At 35.8% G+C, this 7632-nt stretch overlaps 1 long non-coding RNA gene across 1 annotated transcript; it reads right to left on the reverse strand.

The window, feature by feature from the left end:
- Positions 1–6105: 6105 nt before the first annotated feature.
- LOC129946358 (uncharacterized) lies at positions 6106–7632 on the reverse strand. The gene is made up of 2 exons (XR_008781569.1): positions 6518–7632; positions 6106–6446 (listed from the first exon to the last, which is right to left on the reverse strand). It is a non-coding gene; the product is annotated as an uncharacterized LOC129946358 (long non-coding RNA).

Here is a 7632-nt window from a genome sequence, read left to right on the forward strand (position 1 = left end):
TTTTCGACCTTATCTGCTTCCAAAAGGATGAACATGCATAAAGTCTCAATTTTTTAAATTTTAACGCAGTTGTTTCGCACGGCAAAATAATAAAGAAAAAAAGTCTGAAGATACTATTAGAAGGTTAACTGAAACGGTCAACGCGTTGACTCTTTGACGTAAAAATGACGTCATTTGTAGACCTAGAATTAAAAACTACACAATATGCTTACATTCAAGGGTGGATCCAGACTTTTAATCAGGGGGGGTCACGCGCTTAACATATGGACGGGTTTTTACTTACCGCTTAAAAATGTTCTTTAAAGGAGGTTAACAAATTTTAAATAACATAATGTGCATCTCAACCTTAAATGTACACATTTCAAGGGCTAAAGTGACAACAAGGCAAGGTATAGCCTAACTATTTAATTTAGTAGACTTTCTTCATATGAAAGCATTCCAAGAACAGTTTTCTAGATATGTCATATTTAAGAGCAAAACACAATATTGTAGGGGGTTTTAATTGCTTTCATGGAGAAATATACGAAATTGTTTTAAAACTTTCCTTTCTTCTAAAAGGAACATATTCTTTTTTGTTGTCATTAACATAAATGTGAAAAACGCAACAAAAATTCAAAAAACCCAGAAAATTAGAAAAAATTTGATATCAAAAATGTTCTGGTTTTTTTTAGGTAGTTTTTTCGGACTCAATTTTCAGGAGTCCGAACCAAACTAAGTTAAACAAATAAGCTGGGAAACTTTTTTGTGGCAGTCACAAATTACACGTTTCAGAATCTCTTTTCACTTCTGTTCTCAAAGAGATTCAAAGCTTTTATATTAATTCATATGAAACGTGCATTGTGTTTTTCAATTAGCTATTAGTTTAACAAAAGTGTAATTTTTGATGTTTTTGGGACATTTATATTCTTGAATTTCGTGTTTAAATCTCAGTTCTAGAACACTAAAGCTACTACTTCAAAATGTAGACTTCTTTAATTTGTTACGATCTTAAAAGTTTTATACAACAGAAAATCTATTTATAAAGAAATATGTTGCCCGGCTGCAATACCTCGAAAATAAATTTGCCTCAAATATTTAAATGCCATAAAAAAAAATAATGACATTTTCGATCATCACAAATCATCATCAATTTTAAAATTTCACCATCGACAAGAGCTTGCATTGAAAGACAAGATTGATGAAATCTGTTAATTAAGTTTTTGAGAAAATTTGAAAACAAAATAACGGCTTTATGAGGGGTACCCTTCTGGAGCAATACCAAAATATGTTTATCTTGTAGAAAGAAGCCGAAATAATAAACAAAAAATTAGAGAAAGTTTTAAAAAAATCCATCGGTTCATTTCTGAAAAAAATTGTATGAGGACTGCTGTTATTTTTAGTATTAAAAAATGAAAAAAAACGCCTTAAGCTAATAGGCTTAGTTTCAATCGGCACAGTGGTTTAGGCATTAGAGGCCAGGGCAGACATGGGTATGGAATCGGGGGACCCACTGTTTTTTACTTTTCTACCATTGTAATGTCATGTTTGATTCCAAATTTTTTACGAATGCAATAGTTACCATATACATAGTTCCTATATGTCGGAAGTAAAAATCACTTAAATGTGCAATATTTATGTACATAATAAAATGAAGGCTAGTTTCAGGAATATAAAGGCCACTTAATATAAAATTGAAGATCTCTTATTCAAGGTTTCTTAAAAACCTGAATATTTGCTATTTTTCTTAGAAATAAGTTTTATGAAAATAATTTAAAGCGTTACTTAAGTTACACAAATTTTATATGTTTTTGACAGCAAACCACTTTTTGGTGAATATCGTCAAATTTCTAACAAATCTTTACTTATACAACTTAACTGTATAAGCTTTATGGCTCATACGACCTCCCCTGGCTCGTCCATTGGCCAAAATGTGAAAAATTTGTGCTCAGTTTTTGGAATAGGGCTAAATGACAGATTCATATTATATTCTTGGTCCAGCCCTCAGTTAAAAGTGCTACTTTTTGCAACAAAAAAAATCAAAAAATCAAATGGGGTGGCACAACAGTCCGTTGTGAACCAGGGCCTAGTGACTTACAACTCTCAACCATTCCTGTGTGCGAGTAATGTTGTCAGGAATGGAGGGGACCTACAATTTTATGTCGAATCCGAACGGCTAGTTTGAGAAAGCACTTTTTCATGACAAGAATTACTCTTGAAGGATTTGTCAATTCCTCGCAAGAGGCAGTACCCGCGAAAATTAATTAATTTTTTTTTTTTTAAATTAAGGTGGCACAGGCAGGGATTGAACCCAAGACCCCTTGCATGACAGTCCAACGCACTAACCATCATGCCACGGGTACTACTTTTTGCAACAAAGTTTAGAAAATAAAATACAAATTTTGTTTTCATATACAAACAAATAAATAATTTGTAGTATAAAATTAAGGCAACTATCATTAATAATGTGTAATTCCCCTTATGTTTAGGTTTCAGAGTTTCGTAGCTAGATGTCGCACGCTGAGCGCGAAACTCTGAAACCTGAGACATAGAAGCGAGACAAAAGGTTGTTTGGCTCGCTCTCATAAAAATTTGTATTCTAACGGCTATTCTATTCAACGGACGCGCCCAAGCCAGTCGAATTAGATTTGTAGTCTTTAAATAAGAGTTATATTTTAATAAAGAAATTATATACCACAACGTCAGATGTGGGGTAATACACCAAAAGAAAACTAAATTATTGTGTATATTACCTCTTTTTGCGGATTTAAAGCCAGCTATGACAAAACTCAACAAAGCACAATTGGTTGAAGCACTTCAGAGCGCTGGAGTAGATGTGCCAGACACGGCTTCTCTAGCTCAACTTCGGGCATTGTATGAAAGTACAGTTACAGTGGCACCCCAACAACCTTCTGGTGAGTTAACTGAGAAAACTCCACCTTCTGCTGAGCTAACCGAGGAAACTCCACCTTCTGCATCTCCGAATGGAGAGAATACTTCCGAAACACTGGCCGCTTCTGATAACAGGCACAGTAATACAGCTTCTGATGTCCAAGACTTGGAAGAAGAACAAGAGCTGGCCAGACTTGAGCGTCGGAAAAAAATCCTTGAGCTAAGGAAAGAATTGGACCAGATGGAAGCGCCCACAACATCTTCGGTTGCACCATGGCGTGCAGTGGACTTCTCAGACATCGAAAATGCTGTTCCTGCATTCAACGGTGACGATCCATACAGCATCACTAAATGGATAGTTGACTACGAAGATGTGACCGACTCGCTGGGATGCGATGACCGATGCAAGTACTTGTCTGCACGCCGTCTCATGCAGGGAACTGCGAAAATGCTGTTACGCACGGTCTACGTTGACAACTGGGATTCTTTGAAGCAAATACTTATCAAAGAATTCGACCATAAGATGAGCAGACAGCAGGTCTATCGTCAACTGAGTGAGAGAGTACGTCGTCAGGGCGAGCCACTTCTTCGATATGTCATATGTATGCAAGAACTTGGGTCACATGCTGAAATCGATGAGGCAGAGTTGATCGAATTCATTATCGATGGTTTGAGGGATTCACCAGCAAATGTCTCTATTCTTTTTGCCGCCAAAACTATAGTAGAGCTCAAAAACCTCTTGCCACGATACGAAAAAAGAAGAGTTCCGAGGACTATGGTTGCTAGGGCAACAACTTCTGGAGGAAATATGGTTCCCTCAACTTCAGCATCAAACAACGAGCAGTCCAAGAGATGTTTTAATTGCTCAAAGTATGGGCACATCGCAGCAAAATGTCCAAAGGAGCAACGACCAGCTGGATCCTGTTTCAAATGTGCTGACGAGGGGCACACTTACAAAAACTGCCCTTATATTGTGAAGACCAGAGTTGGAGCCGTGAACCGGGATGCCCTACATGATGACACCAAGGAGCTGACTCAGAGTTTGGATGCTGTTCAGATGGTGAGTGTCGCCTTTATGACAAATAAGAATAAGTGCACAAAATTTATCGATTGTTGTTCTCTTTTGGATACCGGTAGTCCGATTAGTTTCATACGAAAGTCTGTTCTGCCTGAAGAAATTAACGTTCAAGAATCATTAACGTATTCAAGATTTAAAGGATTAGGAAACATTAAACTCTTTACGTACGGTACGATTAATTGTTATATTAATATAAAAGATAATTTAAATCTTGTTTCCCTTATGGTTATTCCAGATGAAGTAACTCCTATACCTTTACTTATTGGTCGTGATCTCCTTGAAATCTTTAATATAAAACTTAACATGAACTGTAATAAAGTTAATATAACTTCTGAGCAGTGTCAAAATGAAATTTGTTCGAATAAAGTTTTTCTTTCTAACCAATTGTATATGTGCACTTATTCTGATGAAAAAACCGAACCTTCAGAGTGTAGTCATTATAAGAACAACATAAATGATGTTTTTGGGAGCAGCGTATTAGCCGGTGAATTAAAGATACAACCTAAAGAACTTAGTGATTGCTTCAAAGACAAGTTGAATACATTTGATCATGATCGGATTAAGCTTAAAGACGATCTTGATGTGAAGAGAGAATACAATAATGTTGAGGTAGATAGTGATTTATTTGGCTGCCATGCTTTTGAGATTATATGGGATAGAAAAGATTATATAGATATTGATTCAAATCTTAGTTTAGACATTTCAAAAACTATTAAAAATATAGTATCTCAAAATTATTTGAATTTTGATAAAACTATGGTTTCACCAAAGGATTTTGAGATGCACATTAGACTTACATCTGATATTCCTGTTTGTTTTGCTCCGCGAAGGCTATCAGTCTCAGAAAAAGGTACTGTGAGTGAAATAATAAAAGACCTATTGGAAAAACGAATTATTCAGCCAAGTAGTTCTCCGTATGCTGCACCAATAGTTTTAGTTAAGAAAAAATCTGGTGAAACCAGAATGTGTATAGACTATCGAGCATTGAACAAACGTACAGTAAGAGATCCTCATCCAATACCATTGATAGACGATTGCATTGAATACCTGGAGGGGAAGAAGGTTATGACCTTATTAGACCTTAAGAGTGGGTTTTACCAGGTAAAGGTAGCAGCAGATTCAACACAATTAACATCTTTCGTAACCCCGAACGGTCAATGGGAATTTCTTAAAATGCCTTTCGGCCTTAAGAATGCGCCCAGTGTTTTTCAGAGATTCATAATTCAAATTTTTCGTGAATTTATAGACAGAGGAGATATAGTTGTCTACCTAGATGATATATTAATTGCTAGTAAAACTATTACTGAACATTTTGAGATACTTACTAAAATTTTATGTTGTGTAGCGAAGAATGGGTTGGAGCTCAACTTGTCAAAATGTCGCTTTGCATATTCGAAACTTGATTACTTAGGGTTTAAAGTAACGGAACATGGCATCCAACCTAGTGATTCCCATATTCGAGCGATTGCTCAATATCCTGTGCCTAAAGACAGAAAGAAATTGCATTCATTTTTAGGACTTTGTTCATACTTTCGCAGGTTTGTCGAATCCTTTTCAAGAATAGCAAGACCTCTTTATAATTTATTAAAAGCTGAAACTCCTTTTAGATTTACTTCCGAATGCGAAGATGTTTTTCAGACTTTAAAGGAACGGTTAACATCTCCACCTGTATTGGCAATCTATAGTCCAAGGAAAGAAACAGAACTGCATTGCGATGCAAGTTCATTAGGGTATGGTGCAGTTCTACTCCAACGACAAGAAGATGATAAATTACATCCGGTAGCATTCTTCTCTAAAAGCACCACTGATCAAGAGGCCAAATACCATAGTTTTGAATTGGAAACTTTAGCCATAATTTCAGCTTTACGTCGGTTCCGTGTTTATTTGCAAGGTATTCCTTTTACAATCGTAACTGATTGCAGTTCTTTAACAATGACACTGAACAAAAAGAATGTTAATCATAGAATTGCTCGATGGGCCTTAGAGCTGGAGGATTATGATTATAAGGTCAAACATCGTAGTGGTGCCAATATGAATCATGTTGATGCCTTAAGCAGATGTAATGTTATATCCGTTATTGACTCTGAGGATGTTGATTTCCAACTCAGAGCAGCCCAAAATCGAGATGTAAAGATTTTGGAAATGAAAAACAAACTATATTTAAAAGATAATAATTCGTTTTTAGTTCAGGATGGTATTGTCTTCAAAAAAAATAAAAATGGTAAACTTCGATTCTATGTCCCATCTGAAATGGAAACTAATGTTATAAGAATGATCCATGAGAAAATTGGGCATTTAGGTGTAACAAAAAGCTCTGATCAAATTGGCCGTCACTATTGGTTTCCGAATGTTCAGGAAAAAGTTGAAAAATACATTAAAAATTGTATCCGTTGCATAATGCACTCAGCACCAGTTCGATCTAATATACGCAATTTGTTCAATATTCCTAAGGAGCCCATTCCATTCCATACAATACACTTGGATCATCTTGGTCCTCTCCCTTCAATAAAGTCAAAGAGAAAACATATATTAGTGGTAATAGATGCATTTACAAAGTTCACTAAATTATACCCAGTTGTATCTACAAGCTCAAAAGAAGTATGTGCAGCACTAAGAAAATATTTTGAGTATTACAGTAGGCCATCAAGAGTAATTACTGATAGGGGAACCTGCTTTACATCACTAGAGTTTAGTTCATTTGTTATAGACCAGAATATAGATCATGTTAAGGTGGCAGTTCATTCGCCACAGGCCAATGGTCAAGTAGAGCGAGTCAATAGGGTATTAACTGGCATGCTTGCTAAGCTTTCGGAACCAATCGAGCACTCAGATTGGGTTGTTACTTTAACACAAATAGAATTCGGACTAAATAACACTATACATCGCGCTATTCAAAATACACCAAGTCAATTGTTATTTGGTATTAACCAAAGGGGAGTAGTAATCGACAAATTAACAGAATTTCTTGATGATAAACAATTAAGTCAACTGGAAAGAAATCTTGAATTGTCAAGAGAAAAGGCTTCAGAAGCAATCACTAAGATTCAGGAATATAATATTAAATATTTTAATGAGCATAATAACCCGGCACGTATATACGATGAGGGTGATTATGTAGTAATAAAAAATGTAGATACAACAACCGGTGTAAATAAGAAATTGGTTCCAAAGTTCAGAGGCCCATACGTTGTTTACAAAATTCTACCTAATGATAGATACGTAATACGCGATATCGAAGGTTGTCAAATCACACAGCTGCCATATGATGGCATTGTCGAGTCTCGAAATATTCGACTTTGGAAGAATCGAGACTCTGAAGGTTCGGTTGATTAAGGGCGACACCTACCATCTCATGATTATAACTTAAGACTTGTTTGTTTAATTTAATCGTGGGCGATCAAATTGTCAGATTGGCCGAGTTGTAGTATAAAATTAAGGCAACTATCATTAATAATGTGTAATTCCCCTTATGTTTAGGTTTCAGAGTTTCGTAGCTAGATGTCGCACGCTGAGCGCGAAACTCTGAAACCTGAGACATAGAAGCGAGACAAAAGGTTGTTTGGCTCGCTCTCATAAAAATTTGTATTCTAACGGCTATTCTATTCAACGGACGCGCCCAAGCCAGTCGAATTAGATTTGTAGTCTTTAAATAAGAGTTATATTTTAATAAAGAAATTATATACCAC

Source organism: Eupeodes corollae, chromosome 2, assembly GCF_945859685.1.
Source record: "Eupeodes corollae chromosome 2, idEupCoro1.1, whole genome shotgun sequence".
Taxonomy (NCBI): domain Eukaryota; kingdom Metazoa; phylum Arthropoda; class Insecta; order Diptera; family Syrphidae; genus Eupeodes; species Eupeodes corollae.